This window comes from Trachypithecus francoisi, unplaced genomic scaffold (assembly GCF_009764315.1).
Source record: "Trachypithecus francoisi isolate TF-2019V2 unplaced genomic scaffold, Tfra_2.0 Lachesis_group10, whole genome shotgun sequence".
Lineage (NCBI taxonomy): Eukaryota > Metazoa > Chordata > Mammalia > Primates > Cercopithecidae > Trachypithecus > Trachypithecus francoisi.
The window spans coordinates 60,454,576-60,471,494 of NW_022681455.1; the positions used below are offsets into that span (position 1 = coordinate 60,454,576).

The following is a 16,919-nucleotide window of genomic DNA, read 5'->3' on the forward strand; positions in this document are numbered from 1 at the left end:
AATAGCAAATTAGAATAAATGGTTATTACTCTGGAGAACAGGATTAGAATTCTAAATGACTTTATAAAGCTGGAGAAGGAAGCTTGTAAACTAATGAGCAATAGCATTGAGAAATATATGGGGAAGTATACTTGGGTTTTTTTTTTTAAAGCTACACAAACAAAATATAGCAAATTCCTGAACAAACTTTTAAAAAATTAATTAATTAATTAATGTTTGAGGTAGGGTCTCACTCTGTTTCCCAAGTTGGAGTGCAGTGGTGCGATCTCGGCTCATTGCAACCTCTGCCTCCTGGGTTCAAGTGATTCTCATGCCTCAGCCTCCTGAGTAGCTGGAATAACAGGTGCACACCCCCGTGCCTGGCTAATCGCTGTATTTTCTGTAATCCCAGCACTTTGGCAGGCCAAGGCAGGTGGATGACCTGAGGTCAGGAGTTCGAGACCAGCCTGGCCAACATGGTGAAACCCCGTCTTTACTAAAAATACAAAAACTAGCTGGGCGTGGTGGCACATATCTATAGTCCCAGCTACTCTGGAGGCTGAGGCAGGAGAATTGTTTGAGCCCAGGAGACGGAGGCTGAGTGAGCCAAGATCACATCATTGCACTCCAGCCTGGGCAACAAGAGTGAAACTCCATCACAAAATAATAATAATAATTGTTAGAATATTTACATATAAAATATTGCACCAAGTACAGTATTTTAGGCAATAAAATACATAGGGTGTGGTCCCTGTGGATGAAGAAAGATTTAGAAGGATTAAAAACACAGTAATAGGAGAGGCACAGTGGCTCACACCTGTAATCCCAGCATTTTGGGAGGCCAAGGAGGGCAAATCACTTGAGGCCAGGAGTTTGAGACTAGCCTGGCCAACATGGTGAAACCCCATTTCTACTAAAATTACAAAAAATTAACCAGGCATGGTGGCATGCTTATAATCCCAGCTACTCAATTTAGGAACCTGAGGCATGAGAATCACTTGAACAGGGAGGCAGAGGTTGCAGTGACCCGAGATTTTACCACTGCACTCCAGCCTGGGCAACAGAGTGAAACTCTGTCTTAAAGGAAAAAAAAAAAAGCAATAATATGCATTTCTCTCCTTAATTAAATGGTGAATAAATCATTTATTCTATAACTAAAATTAGTGGCATTTGCCAGTTGTACATATGTGTCATATGATTCTTTCAGGGATAATATGAGGTATTGAATGTTAATAAATGTAGAAATATTTATAAAAATCAATGTAATACTTAGAGCAACATCACAAACACATTTATAGTAGCTTTGATAAGTTAGTCAGAAGGATTGTGGCCCACCCATATCAAAGGATCACAAAGTTGACAGACTTCCGGAAGATTATGGCTAGTTAAAAATCAATAGCTATATTTAGGCTGGCCACGGTGGCTCATGACTATAAGTCCAGCACTTTTTTATTTTTTGAGACAGAGTCTCGCTCTTGTCAACCAGACTGTGGTTCTCCTGCTTCAACCTCTCGAGTAGCGGGGATTACAGGCGTGCGCCACCATGCCCAGCCTGTAATCCCAGCACTTTGGGAGGCCGAGCCCAGTGCATCACCTGAAGCTGACAGTTCCAGACCGGGCAGCCCGGCCAACAAGATGAAACTATGTCTCTACCAAAAATACAAAAATTAGCTGGGCATGGTGGCAGGCACCTGTAGTCCCAGCTACTCAGAGGCTGAGGCAGGAGAATCGCTCAAACCCAGGAGGCGGAGGTTGCAGTGAGCCGAAATCCTGCCACTGCACTCCAGCCTGGGCAACAAGAGCTAGATTCTTGGGAAAAAAAAAAAAAACAAGGAAAAGGATAAAGAAAAATCAAAAACTATATTTAATTTTGGCACAGATCATTTTATCACTCTGCTTTACTGGTATTTGAAAACCTATCACAAAAGTTTAAGGCTATCCCATTAATTTCCCTGAGAGAGTGAATTATATAACAAGATTAGATTAAAACTGTGGTATTCAAAAACATCTGAACTCAGGAATTTCATGGGAAACAAATCACCATTTATATTTTATCCATATAATTTTAACCTGTTTTAAAATTGATGTATGATTTACAATACTTTTCCTCTGTATCATTTGTGTCAGTTGTGATAACTGTGTTTTGTCCTCAAGGATAATAAATACTCTAAAGAATTTCTTTATAGTATTTCCTATTTTATAGAAAATAAGTATCACTATAAGAAAAAGCAGTCTTAATTTTTATTTATTAGAAAAGGTTTTATTATATTATTTATGTAAATAATGATAAATACAACATTTAAAGTATAACATATTTGATAGTTTTAGCAGCATAGAGTCTTTTTGTAACATAAAGTTCCCCCTAAAGCATTCCAATTTAAAATTTTCCTCAAAGCAAAAAGCTCTATGACTTAATTCTGAGGATTGGCACTTCAACTGGGTAACATGTCAAATGAGTTAGAGAAAGTGGGAAAAGAGAGAATAGGAGTAGTGATTGGGAATTAAGGTTAAATATTTTTAAAATTAAAATTAAATATTTATTAAATTAAAATTAAATTAAATATGTTTAAAACTAAAATGAAAGGAGCTTCCATGGATTTATGATGATAAAGTGAACAAATTAAGGAGAATAATGTTCTTAACCATTCTTAAGTTTACAAGTATTTTTAAGAGGGCGGGGAGAGTAGAAGTATTTCCTGGTCGAGGCAAAACCCATCTAACCATGGTTTTCAAATTTTCACTAGAGCAGTAATTCTCAAAATGTGGTTCCTGGACCAACAGCATCAACATCCCCTGGGAATTGTTAGAATGCAAATCATCAGGCCCTATTCCAGACCTAGTGAACCAGAAATTGTGCAGTGGAGGGGGAAGGAAGGGAGACAGAGAGAGAGAAAAAGAGAGAAAGAGAGAGAGAGAGAAAGGAAGGAAGGAAGGAAGGAAGGAAGGAAGGAAGGAAGGAAGGAAGGAAGGAAGGAAGGAAGGAAACAAAGGGAGGAAGGGAGGGAGGGAGGGAAACTTGGTCCAAGCATATAAAATACTGCAAATACCAAGAAATAGCATGCAAAAAGAAAAAAACAGTTGAGACTGCAAAAGAGATTTTCTTATTTTTTAAGACAGCATGAAAATGTGCTTTAGTGTTCCCCTACAATAGTTCAAAACTTTTAGCTCTCCCAGAATCACATGGAAGGCTTGTTAAAACACAGAGTGGTGGGCCCCACCTCCAGAGCTCTGATTCTAGAAGTCTGAAGTCCAAGCCAATTCTGCATTTCTAACAAGTTCTCTGGTGTTGCTGATGATACTAGGTATGGGAACCACATTTTGAAAAGTAATAATTTTTATTTGTTTATTTATTTTTATTTAATTTTTTTGATACAGAGTCTCACTCTGTTGCCCAGGCTGCAGTGCAGTGGTGCAATCTCAGCTCACTGTAACCTCCTCCTCTTTGGTTGAAGCAATTCTCCTGCCTCAGCCTCCCACGTAGCTGGGATTACAGGTGTGTGCCACCACACCTGCCTAATTTGTGTTTTTTTAGTAGAGTTGAGGTTTCACCATGTTGGCCATGCTGATCTTGAACTCCTGACCTAAGGTGGTCCAACCACCTTGGCCTCCCAAAGTGCTGAGATTACAGTCATGAGCCACTGTGCCTGGCCTGAAAAGTACTGATTTAGAATAATGAATAAATTATAACCTGTAGAATTTGTTTAAAATTACATAACATGTAATATTAACAAAGATATAAAGAGTTATTCGATAAGTATACTTGACCTACCACCTAACCTGAAGGATTAAACATTACAATGTAGTTAAAAGCTCCTATATCTCCCTCCAGGAATCCATCCCACTTCCAACCTCAATCATAGGAGTAATCACTAGCCTTCAGGATTAATCATTATTCTTTATGGTTTGCAAATCAACAAGGAACAGGAAATCTAAAAGGAATAGGCAAAGGATGCCCAGGTGTGGTGGCTCATGCCTGTAATCCCAGCACTTTGGGAGGGTAAGTCGGGTGGATCACAAGGTTAGGAGATCGAGACCATCCTGGCCAACATGGTGAAACCCCGTCTCTACTAAAATACAAAAAATATTAGCCAGGCTTGGTGGCGTTGCCTATAGTCCCAGCTACTTGGGAGGCTGAGGTAGGGGAATTGCTTGAACCCAAGAGGCAGAGGTTGCAGTGAGCTGAGATCATGCCACTGCACTCTAGCCTGGCAACAGAGGGAGACTCTGTCTCAAAAAAAAAAAAAATAGGCAAAGGATATGAATAGGCAGGCGGTCTTCAGAAAAAAACTCAAAAGCTCAGCAAATGTATGACAATATGTTTAAACTTAACAATCAGAGGTATACATATTTAAAAAATAATAATACTATGACATAACCCTTTAGATCCATTGATAGACAAACATTGGAAAGTTGGATAATGCCAAGCGTTGGAGGGTTTGGGGGTGGGGGTAATAGGAATGGTGGACACTGATACAGCCTTCCGGAAGACAATCTGGAGTTTCTTGGTCAAATCAATATAACTATACACCATGCCCCTGCACTTTAGCTCCTGGGTATCCATCCCTAAGAACTTTTAAACATCCAAAGGGAGACATGTTTGAGGATGATGATAGAATCTGGTGTACATGATTGGGGAGTAGATAAACAAAATGTGGTAGATGCACTTACTCCTTGAACAGCCTACCATCCAACCATTAGCAAAAGCAGGAGCCCAGATGTATATAGAATCATAAATAGATCTTAAAATCCAGTCCTGGGTTTAAAAAAAGGGGGGGGCCAGGCATGATAGGTCACTCCTGTAATCCCAGCACTTTGGGAGGCTGAGGCAGGCAGATTGCTTGAGGTCAGGAGTTTGAGACCAGCCTGACCAACAGGGTGAAACCCCATCTCTACTGAAAATAAAAAAATTAGCCAGGCGTGGTGGTGCGTGCCTGTAATCCCAGCTACTCAAGAGGCGGAGGCAGGAGAATTGCTTGAACCCAGGAGGCAGAGGCTGCAGTAAGCCAAGATTGCTCCATTCACTGCACACCAGCCTGAGCGACATATAGAGACCCTGTCTCACAAATGAAAAAAGAAAAGAAAAAAAAGACATAAAATGAGATTTCTATCACAATACCATTTATGTAAGTTAAAATGCATGCACACAAAACCGGATGCACATCAAACACATCAGAATGGTTATGAGGATGGCGAGGAGACGTAGAAATAGCAAATAGGACCCCGTCTCTATGAGGACCAACTTGGTGAAACCCCGTCTCTACTAAAAATACAAAAAAATTAGCCAGTCTTGGTGGTGGCCACCTATAATCCCAACTACCCGGGAGGCTGAGATAGGAGAATTGCTAGATCCCTGGGGGCAAGATTGCACCACTGCACTCCAGCCTGGGTGACAGAACGAGACTCTGTCAAAAAAAAGAAAGGAAGGAAGCAGGAAGGAAGGAAGGAAGGAAGGAAGGAAGGAAGGCCTCACAGGATGAATAGTGTGCCATAAACTAAGGAGTATAATTAACTCAACCTGAGTTCTTTATAGTTTAAAAGAAATCTGCATCTCATCCTAGAAGAGAGAAAACAATCAAAGCAGGTTTTCTTCTTCCATTACTCGTATCGGTATCTCCCATTATCTCCCTCTTAGCCAGGTGCCCTAGATTCCCATTCTCTTTGGATAATTTTGCTAAGGAAAGGTTTGGGAGGCCAAGGCGGGCAGATCATGAGGTCAGGAGTTCAAGACCAGCCTGACCAACATAGTGAAACCCCATCTCTACTAAAAATACAAAAAAATTAGGCAGGCATGGTGGTAGGCGCCTGTAATTCCAGCTACTCGGGAGGCTGAGACAGGAGAATTGCTTGAACCCAGGAGGTAGAGGTTGCAGTGAGCCGAGATCTCGCCACTGCACTCCAGCCTGGGTGACCTTGTCTCAAGAAAAGCAGTTTAAGTCTCAAAGGAATTTAGCACTAATAATGGAATATCAGATTTTGGGACTGATATTTCCAACCTCTTTGCATTCATGTATCACCCCTTGATTGATGAACTTATATATTTCACCGAGCAATTAGAAGCAATCAGAAAGGCAAGGCCCTACTGTCTGCATCCAACTCCATCAAAAAAGATGCATTTATTAATAGATTTACCATTCCTTCCTACTACTGTGACATGTCACCACTGCCTTCTGAAAGCCAACCTTCTTACGTCCTTAATGGCTTCACCCCTGCTTCTCTTTCACATCATCAATGTTTCCCTCTGTATTATGTCATTTCCATCAACTTACAACCATTTTCTAGTGTCTCCCATCTTTTTTGCCATTTTTAAAATATAGTGGTAAATACACATGAATTTTTTGCATAGAATTTCCTCCATGTTTTAAAAACTCTCATTTGGTGGATAAAGAAACTGAGATATATACACAATGGAATACCACTCAGCCATAAAAAGGAATGAATTAATGGCATTCACAGTAACTTGGATGACATTGGAGAATACTATTCTAAGTGAAGTAACTCAGGAATGGAAAACCAAACATCGTATGTTCTCACTCATAAGTGGGAGCTAAGCTATGAGGATGCAAAGGCATAGGAATGACACAATGGACTTTGGGGGACTCAGGGGAAAAGGGTGGGAAGTGGGTGAGGGATGAAAGACTACAAATTAAGTGCAGTGTATACTGTTCGGGTGATCTCACAAATCACTACTGAAGAACTTACTCATGTAACCAAACAGCACCTGTTCCCTAATAACCTATGGAAACTTTTAAAAAATTAAATAAATAAGTAAAAACTCTCCTTTGAACTCAAAAACTACTAAATCTGACTTAATAATCTACCCCCTTTCCAAGTCACAGAAAAACTTTTCAAGAGTCCAACCTCTCCGTATTCCTTCTTCCCATGTTGCCTCTCTCCAATCTCTCTCGAGTTCAGTTTTTGCCCCAAGACTCAATGATCTAACCTTATTTCACTTAATTTCTCCTTGGCACTTCACATGGTTGACCAGTTTTCTCCTTGACTCATAGTTTTCACTGACCCAACACTCGCTGCTTTGTCTTCCTTCACCGACTGCTTTTTTGCAATCTCCTTTGCCAAACTCTCCACTGACCTCTACATATTAAATCCACTCTTCTTCACAAATCCTACATCCTTTCCATTGCTCTATGTACAAAATACATCACATATTATCACCACCTCCACCCCTGCCTGATTCATCCAAGCCATGATCACGTCTCCTAAACTACTGCTCTAGCCTCTTATCTCGTGTTCCTAACCCTTGCAAACCATTCTCTAAAAAACAACCAGAAGCATCCTTTTATTTTTATCTTCTTGAACTTTCAAACTACAAATTTAGAATAGTATAATGAGTTCCACTACCCATCACAACATTAATTAACATATAGCCAATCTTTTTTCAACTACATCCCCCACTGCACCTTCTCCTGGCTGGATTATTTTAAAACAAAGCTGTGACATCATTTCATCCACAAATTAGAGTGCTCCTTTGAAACATAAGGCAGTCATGTGCTAGGGTGTCTCATGTCTCAGTTTGCCAGAGTTGTCCCTGTTTTAAAACTGAAAGTTCTTTATCCCAGGAAACCCCTCCATCCCAGACGTTTTGTGATCATTCAGACATCAACTAAAATTAACCCTCCTCAGGGAAGATCTGAAAACTTCTTTTTCTTTCTTTCAATTATATCATCCTGCAGGTTCCCTTCTTGGCACCTTTCAAAAGTTGCTATAGTCATATTGAAATATTTGGATCTTGTTTACTGTCTAATCCTCCCACTAAAATATAAATATAAGCTCTTAGGCCGGGCGTGGTGGCTCAAGCCTGTAATCCCAGCACTTTGGGAGGCCAAGACGGGCGGATCACAAGGTCAGGAGATCGAGACCATCCTGGCTAACATGGTGAAACTCTGTCTCTACTAAAAAATACAAAAAACTAGCCAGGCGAGGTGGCGGGCACCTGTAGTCCCAGCTACTTGGGAGGCTGAGACGAGAGAATGGTGTGAACCCGGGAGGCAGCGGAGCTTGCAGTGAGCTGAGATCCGGCCACTGCACTCCAGCCCAGGCGACACAGCGAGACTCCGTCTCAAAAATAAAAAATAAAAATAAAAATAAATAAATATAAGCTCTTTATGAAAAGGGATCTTATCTAACTTATTCACTATTTTGTCTCGTACTGAGAACAGTATCTGACAGGAAGAATAATAATTGTTCATTGAATAAATGCATCTATATATTCATAGGGCAGAGTGCTGATGATTGAATGTGAAGAAGGATATATCACATGAACATGGAAAGAAGATTGTGACCTACACACTGTGCTCATTCATCCAATTGGTTCCCCAGTCAAGAGTCCAATATTTGGGAAGCAAACCCTAATCTTTTACTGAAACACCTGGGGCAAATCAGGTAATGCCTCCTAAGTCAGGTGAAACTTATAATGACATTCTCCTACCTATCTGCCTCTAGTTTAATTTCTAGCAACTTTCTCCCCAGCTCACAATGTAATAAGAGTTTCTTTTAGATCCTCAAACAAAGTATATTTCATTTTACTCTTCATGTATATTTGTACACAAAGGCATCAATAGTCCCTTGTTATTCTGTTTTTAGGAGTTGTTTATCAACTTTTTTACAAATATAGAGAAATAAAGTAGTCCGAAGTTTAATGAACTTTCAGATGTCAACCACTCATTTTCTTCCCCACATTGTAATTCTCCACCCCCAACCCCATATTTCATGTAAAGGAGTTTCCTTTTCTGCCTATGAGCTGGTATGCCCTAATTCTACTTACGATGGTGGGGAGTAAAAACTACCAGACACTGTCCCTCGGACAATCGTCCAGAGGGCTTTACCACAAATCATCTTAGTTTTCTAAACATTCTTTGATGTAATTTGAGATATGAAGAAAAGATGCAAGAAAAATATAAAGAATTACTGCATATTTCTCAGATTCTCTGCCACATGTTTCATCATCCTCTCTCTATGTATGTACACACACTATATCTTTCTCTATACTGTTTGCAAGTAAGTTGCAGAATGATATCCTTAACACTTTAGTGTCCTAAAATCGCAGGGTCCAAAAACAGGAATATATATTCTCTTATATAACTGCAGCACAATTATCAAAATCAGGCAATTAGCATCAATACAGTAGTCTTAGCTAATCCACACTAGCTAGGATTTCTCTAGTTGTTGAAGTAATATCCTTTATAGTAAAATTAAAACCTGGATCTCAGACTGGCTAGAGTTGTCATGTCATGCTTGCTTTGATCTTAATAGTAGGTCAGTCATTATTTATCTTCTATATGACCTTGATGTTTCTGATTATTACAAGCCAATTATACATAGAATGTTTGTCAGTTTGGGTTTTTCTGATGTTTCCTCATGATTAGATTCAGGATATACTTGTTTGGCAGGAATATCCCCAAAGTGATGTTATTTTCTTCTCCATGTATCCTATCAGGAAATGCTTGATGTTAATTTCTCCCATTACTGAAGATATTAACTTTGGTCACTTGGTCAAGGTGATGACTACCAGATTTCTAAAATAACTACTTTTCCCTTTACAATTAATGCCTCCGAAGAGATACTTTAAAGTTATATAAATATCATATTACATATCAAACTTTCATCCACTAGTTTTATCATCCTCTGATGATTTGATCCTAAATTATTACCGTGATAATTTCCAAATGGTGATTTATAATTCTGCCATTTCTTCAGCATGTACCAATTGGCATTCTACTGTAAGGAGGTTTCCCTTCTTGCTCAAATACTTATTTAAGTTTGTACTAATTGATTCTCCTTTTATTCAGTGAATTATAATCTGTTTCTATCTTCTTTTATTTTGATACTCAAATCATCCCAGCTTTGGGGCAACTGGAAGTCTCTTAAAGCAGATTTTGGTGTCCTTTTCATGTCTTTTTCTTCTTCTGCCTTTGAGTACTTTCTTAATCTCTGGCTCAAGCAATTTTTGGGCGTTGAAATTTCTTAGGCCAGGCGTGGTGGCTCGTGCCTGTAATCCCAGCACTTTGGGAGGCTGAAGCAAGTGGATCACCTGATATCAGGAGTTTGAGACCAGGCTGGCCAACAGGGTGAAACCCTGTCTCTACTAAAAATACAAAAAATTAGCTGGGTGTGGTGGTACACACCTGTAATCCCAACTACTTAGGAGGCTGAGGCAGGAAAATTGCTTGAACCTGGGAAGCAGAGATTGCAGTGAGCTGAGATTGTGCCATTGCACTGCAATCTGGGCAACAGAGCAAGACTTTGTTGAAAGGAAGAAAGAAAGAAAGGAAGAAAGAAAGAAGAAAGAAAGAAAGAAAGAAAGAAAGAAAAAGAAAGAAAGAAAGAAAGAAAGAAAAAGAAAGAAAGAAAGAAAGAGGGAGGGAGGGAGGAGGGAGGGAGGGAGGGAGGGAGGGAGGGAGGGAAAGAAGGAAGGAAGGAAGGAAGGAGGGAAAGAAGGAAGGAAGGAGGAAGGAAGGAAGGAAGGAAGGAAGGAAGGAAGGAAGGAAGGGAGGGAGGAAGGAATTTCCAGTCTTGTCTTACACTTTTCCTGACCCAGCCCTGGAACCAGTAATTTCTCAATAAGGCCTGTTTCCTTTTAGGGGAAAATAGTATTTAGGAACCAAAATCTGAATATTATTAGACATGCTCAAAATTCAATCTAACACTCCAAGATTCATTCTAGCTTTCCCGTGTTCCATATTTGTATCTACTTTTCTCTAGCAGTGAGAAATCTGGCTCTAAGAAGAAAGAAAAAAAGAAAGGAAAGAAAAATAAAAAGAAACCTGGTTCTGTTATTCAAAATATATTTACTCATTTTCTTAAAACAAGAATATCCAGAAAGTAGTTTCAGAGTTTTAAAAATATTAAAACTAGAACTATTATGTGATCCTGCAATCCCACTTTGGGGTATATATCCAAAGGATATGAAATCAGTATGTTGAAGAGACATCTTCCCTCCCTTGATCATTGCAGCATCATTCACAATAGTCAACAAATAAAGAAAATGTAGATTTTAAAACATGGATAAAGAAAGTCATATACATGATGTGTATATGCAGTATATATACACACACACATAGGAATACAATTTAACCTTAAAAAAGAATACTGTTCTTTGCTATGACATGAATGAACCTGGAGGACATTTTGCTAAGTGAATTAAACCAGGCACAGAAAGACTCTATGATCTCTTATGTGAAATCTAAAAAAGTGAAAATCACAGAAGCAGAGAATAGAATGGTAGTTGCTAGGGGCTGAGGGTTGGGGGAAAATCAGGAGATGTTGGTTAAAAAGTACAACATTTGGCCAGGCACGGTGGCTCGTGCATGTAATCCCAGAACTTTGGGAGGCCAAGGCAGGTGGATCACTTGAGGTCAGGAGTTCAAGACCAACCTGATCAGCATAGTGAAATCCCATCTCTACTAAATACATAAAAATTAGCTGAGCATGGTGATACATGCCTGTAATCCCAGCTACTTGGGAGGCTGAGGCAGAAGAATTGCTTAAACCAGGGAGGCGGAGGTTGCAGTGAGTTGAGATCGTACCATTGTACTCCAGCCTGGGCAACAAAAGTGAAACTCTGTCTCAAAAAAAGAAAAAAAAGTATAGAGTACAACCTTTCAGTTAGGATGAATAAGTTCTGGAGATCTGTTACCCAGTATAGTGACTATAGTTAATAATAATGTGTTACACACATGAAAATTTTGAATAGATCTTAAATTTTCTCATCTCAAAAAAATTATGTAAGGTGATGGATACGTTAAATAGCTTTATTTCACAATGTGTATGTGTGTGTGTGTGTATATATATATATATAAACAGCACACAGTAAACCATAAATATATTTAATTTTTGTCAATTACACTTTACACCTTAAAAAAGTTGAGAAAACATCCTTTTTTAAAAAGTTGTGGATCAAAGTAGTGATAGATGGTTTTCACTTATATTCCATCAAAAGTTTATTTGAGCATTCTCCTTTCACAGGCACCATTTTGGCTCTGCCCTTCTCAGATATAATAAAATTAATCACACTTAAGAGAATGCCTTTTAGGAGTTCAGAAGTTTAAGGCTAGTCAGGGGGATTTTTTTTTTTCTTTTTTTTTTTTTTGAGATGGAGTCTTGTTGTGTCACCGAGACTGGAGTGCAATGGTGCGATCTCAGCTCACTGCAACCTGCGCCTCCCAGGTTCCAGTGATTCTCCTGTCTCAGCCTCCCACGTAGCTAGGACTATAGGCATGTGCCAACATGCTGGCTAATTTTTGTATTTTTAGTAGAGATAGGATTTCACCATGTTGGCCAGGCTGGTCTCAAACTCCTGACCTCGCGCGATCCACCTGCTTCGGCCTCCCAAAGTGCTGAGATTACAGGCATCTGCCACCTTGCCCAGCCAGGGGAGGATTTTTTAATGCTACACAGACCCCAAATTTATTTCTCTGCCTTTGTTCTTGCTCTCTCCAACATTTATTTAAAAATCACAAATTTGATTTAAGGTTTTCTTGCTTAAAAGCCTTTAAAGTTCCCCACTATCTCATCATTTCATATTCCCTAGTATGAAATATAAATTCTTTCACAATCAGAAACTTGTTTCATTCCCTCTAGGCATTCCCTGTTTCTTTCCTGCCCACATCCCCCATATTCCAGAACCCACTATTCTGCCACAACTCAGCTCTGAGGTCGTAACCTCTTCATGAAAGCCTTTTTTGAATCCTAGGTCTCAATTAGATGACCCTCTCTGATTTCCCTTAGCACTTCTTATTTTCCCTACTATAGCACTTTCTGCATTACTGTGATTTGTCTCTTATAATCTGAAGTCAGGCTTTGAATCCAGATTCAAATTATTTGCTATGTGACATAACATTTCTGTACCTCAGTTTCCTCATCTGCAATGTAAAGAACATCACAAGATCTACCTCATAGGTTTGTTGTGAGGATAAAATGAATTGATATGTAGAACAGGCCTAGAATGGCACCAGGCAAGCACTCTAAAGTGTTCGCTACTCACAGCAGTATTTATATATCCTTATGCCACATTCCTACATAGATGCTCTCAGTTTTTTTGTTTGTCTCCATCGTAGCAGCCTGTGAGCTGTGTAGAGCCTGTGACCATGTCCTGTTTTTCCTTCTATTCCTCTCTCCAAGCACAGCCCAGGGTACCAGGGTACATGGTAGAAGTTCAGAAAAGGTTTATTAAATTAATGTAAACACAACCCTGAATTAATTTTTGAAGGAAAATTTGTATTATTTTAATTATTTTTATGTACAGAAAACTCAACAGTGTACATTTAACCCAGCTTAGTGGCAAGTTCTTTAGCCTTTGCCTTTTCAAGCTTGCCGATGCAAGCCACAGACTTGGGACCCAGGACATTGCCTCCCCAGTGACGGCGGATCTCATTTTATCTGTCATTGTAATCCGTCCTGATAGCTTCCAGTAGCTTAGCCAAAGCGTCTTTGTCTTTCAGTTAACCTGTGTGAAGGCGACAGTGGAACAGGTCTTCCTGTGGACTAGACGGCCCAGTCTTGCCTTCCCCTTGGTAATGCAGTAAGGGACCCCCATTTTACCACACAGGCCAGGCAAGAAGACAACCAGCTCGATGGGATCCACGTCGTGTGCAATCACCACAGCTGAGCTTTCTTGTTCTCTACCAAGGTGGTGACGGTGTTAACTCCTGCTCGAAGGACAGATGGTCTCTTAGTGGGGATGTCCCCTTTTCCAGCAGTTTTCTTTTTGGCCAGGGCCAACACCCTCTGTTTCTTCTCTTGCTTTGTCTCTGATCTGTACTTGTGGGCCAGTTGAAGTAGCTGAGTAGTTGTTTGGTGGTCCAGGGCCTGAGTGAACTAGTTAATTGCAGGAGGCACTTTCAGTCCCTTATAGAGGATGGCTCTCCGCCGCTGCAACCTGATAGAGCGGGGCCATTTCATAAAGCCGGTGAGGTCTCTTTTGGGCTGAATGTCCCATCCAATGTCAAAATTCCTAGGCTGTTTCCCAAACAGGGGATTCACCACTTTCTTAACCTCCTGCTTCTTCAGGATAGCAGGGCTGGAGCCACCTTCTTCCCCTTGGCCTTCTTTCCTTTTGGCAGGAGGAGAGAGCCTGATTTATTTTTAAAGATGATAAAATATTGACAAGATTTGAAGTTTTTTTTTAAAAAAAAAAAAGAAAGAAAGAAAACCTTTATGTAATATATATACACAATGGAATACTTTTTATCCCCAGAAAAATGGAATCCTGTCATTGGCAGTAACATGGATAGAACTGGAGGACATTATGTTAAGTGAAATAAGTCAGGAACAGAAAGTTAAACACAGAATGTTCTCACTCATATGTAGAAGCTAAAAAAAAAAATAGTTGATCTTATAGAAGTAAAAAGTAGAACAGGGTATACTAGAGGCTTGGAAGGGTAGAGGGAAGAGGAAAATAGGGAGAGATTTGTTAAAGAATACAAAATTACAACTACATAGGAATAAATTATAGTGTTCTGTAGCATTGTAAGATGCCTGTAGTTAACAATAATATTCAGCTTCAAATTGCCAGAAGGAGGATATTGAATGTACACAACATAAAAAAGTGATAAATGCTTGAGATGATGGATACGCTACTCTGATCTAATTAATCACTATATGTTATAAGTATCACATCACTATGTACTCCATAATATGTGCAATTATTATGTGTCAATTTGAAAAGTTTAAACAAATGAAAATATTGAAAGAAAAACTTTAAAACTGAGAAATGTGAGCCATACTAGATAACTCTCAGTGACTGGTTTTTTAATCTACATAATAGATTCAAAACAAAATGCTTCATGAGCCCCTCCTTGGATTGCAGTTAATGGCGGTGTGAAAAAAAGATGATGTGATTAATCAGAGATAATGTAATCAACCAGGGAAGAAAAGGTGTGCCCCCACCCCCCCTTTCTGGAGTATAAAAGGAGTTGCAAGAGGCTTGGGTCACCATTTGGTGAGCTGAGGGTGAAGCTGTAAAGGTTGAAGCGTTCTTCAGACTACTCTACCTGAGGGTGAAGCTACGAAGATTGAAGCGTTCTTCAGATGACTCTACCTGAGGGTGAAGCTACAAAGGTTGAAGCGTTCTTCAGACGACTCTGCCTGAAGAAAGAACACTGCTACATCGAGGGGTGAGTAGGCCACACGAGCTTTCATGATAAAGGGCCTGTAAGAGCTCCTCGAGCCTTGGTTGGAGTGCATATGTGAATACGAGGTTTGTTTTTAAACATTTCCATAGTGATATTGGGTTTTGGTTTGTTTTTTTGTTTGTTTTTGAATTGAGACAGGTACTCCCTCTGTTGCCCAGGCTGGAGCATGGTGGCATGATCTCAGCTCACTGCAGGCTTCACCTCCTGGGTTCAAGCAATTCTCCCTGCCCCAGCCTCTGAGTAGCTGGGATTACAGGCACCTGCCACCATGCCCATCTAATTTTTTGTTTTTAGTAAAGACAGGGATTTCACCATGTTGGCCGGGCCAGTCTCAAACTCCTGACCTCAGGTGATCCGCCTGCCTCGGCCTCCCAAAGTGTTTGGATTACATGCATAAGTCACCGTGCCCAGTCCCATACTTTTTTTTTAAATAACCATTATTTTTGCTTTGAGAATCTAATCGTACATGCTTGACCATAATTACCTGGACCTTTTGGAAACTGTTGATAGGTTTTTTTATTTATGAAAGTGTTACAAGCCACTATGGGTAATTTGTTGTTATTGTTTGGAGATGGAGTCTCCCACTGTTGCCCAGGCTGGAGTACAGTGGCTCAATCTCTGCTCGCTGCAACCTCTGCTTTCCAGGTTCAAGTGATTCTCCTGCCTCAGGCTCCCAAGTAGCTGGGACTACAGGCATGCGCCACCACGCCTGGCTAGTTTTGTATTTTTAGTAGAGGCAAAGTTTCACCATGTTGGCCAGGCTGGTCTCGAATTCCTGACCTCAGGTGATCCCCCTGTCTCGGCCTCTTAAAGTGCTGGGATTACAGGCATGAGCCACTGCACCCAGCCGCTGTGGGTAATTTGGCCAACAACAACAAAAAATAGAAAATAGAAAATAAAACATCCACAATTCATACTGATTTCACAAATAGTCACTATACGCATTTTCACATATTTCTTTCCATGCTTTTTTTCCCATATACAAATATTTTGTCTCAAAACTAGGATTCTATCATACTAAGTTCATTATTTTTAACATTGTTTTATGATCATGATTATAACCTTTTTTAAATGAATATTCTTGGGAACTATGATATAGGTAGTTGCACAAGAGTCTTCATACAGATGTACCAGAACTGTATTTAACTTGTCACCAAAATTGCAAAGTAGTAGAGAGAATGTGTATCTGTGTATGTGGATTGTATTCAAACCATTTTTTCCTCCAAAGTATACTATTCAACTTTGAACTACAAATTTTGCGTCATCAAATAAGTCCTCAGTAATTGTATGATACAGCTTAGTCTAATGTAATCTGTTAATGTCAAAGCTCTGCTTTTAATACAAGGCTGAAATTTTGTACCCGAAACCACGCTTCAGGGCCATAAAGTAACAGGATGCTGTTGGCGACTTGGGTTCAGGTAGAATCTCCTGTGGTCACTGAATGATTTTCACACACAATTTTGGTCTCCATGACTGTATGTTTCATTAGTGAAAGCCGAAGGTCAATGTGCTTCCTCCTTATAAATAGCCAGTTACATGGGTGGCCTAAAAATAAAGTTCTTCTTGGCCAAGACAGGTTAATGAAAGTCAGTTTGGTATCCTGTCATGCAGTATAGCTATTTTAGTGTCTCAGTGTTGCTAAATTTGTCAGCTTTCCCTGGACATTAACACATATTTAGATCTTGATGTTCTAACTAATGAATGACAGCTAAGGAATGTGTACGTTCCTGGTAAAGAATTTATTGTATTATCACTGATTAGGATGGGGGAGTTGGAATTTAGTATCCGTGTATA

General features: G+C 39.7%; 1 pseudogene across 1 annotated transcript; it reads right to left on the reverse strand.

Moving 5' to 3' along the window:
* Positions 1–13,192: 13,192 nt before the first annotated feature.
* Positions 13,193–15,132, reverse strand: LOC117088551 (annotated as a pseudogene). The gene is made up of 2 exons (XR_004439247.1): positions 15,048–15,132; positions 13,193–14,065 (listed from the first exon to the last, which is right to left on the reverse strand). The product of XR_004439247.1 is annotated as a 60S ribosomal protein L7a-like (transcript).
* Positions 15,133–16,919: the final 1,787 nt, after the last annotated feature.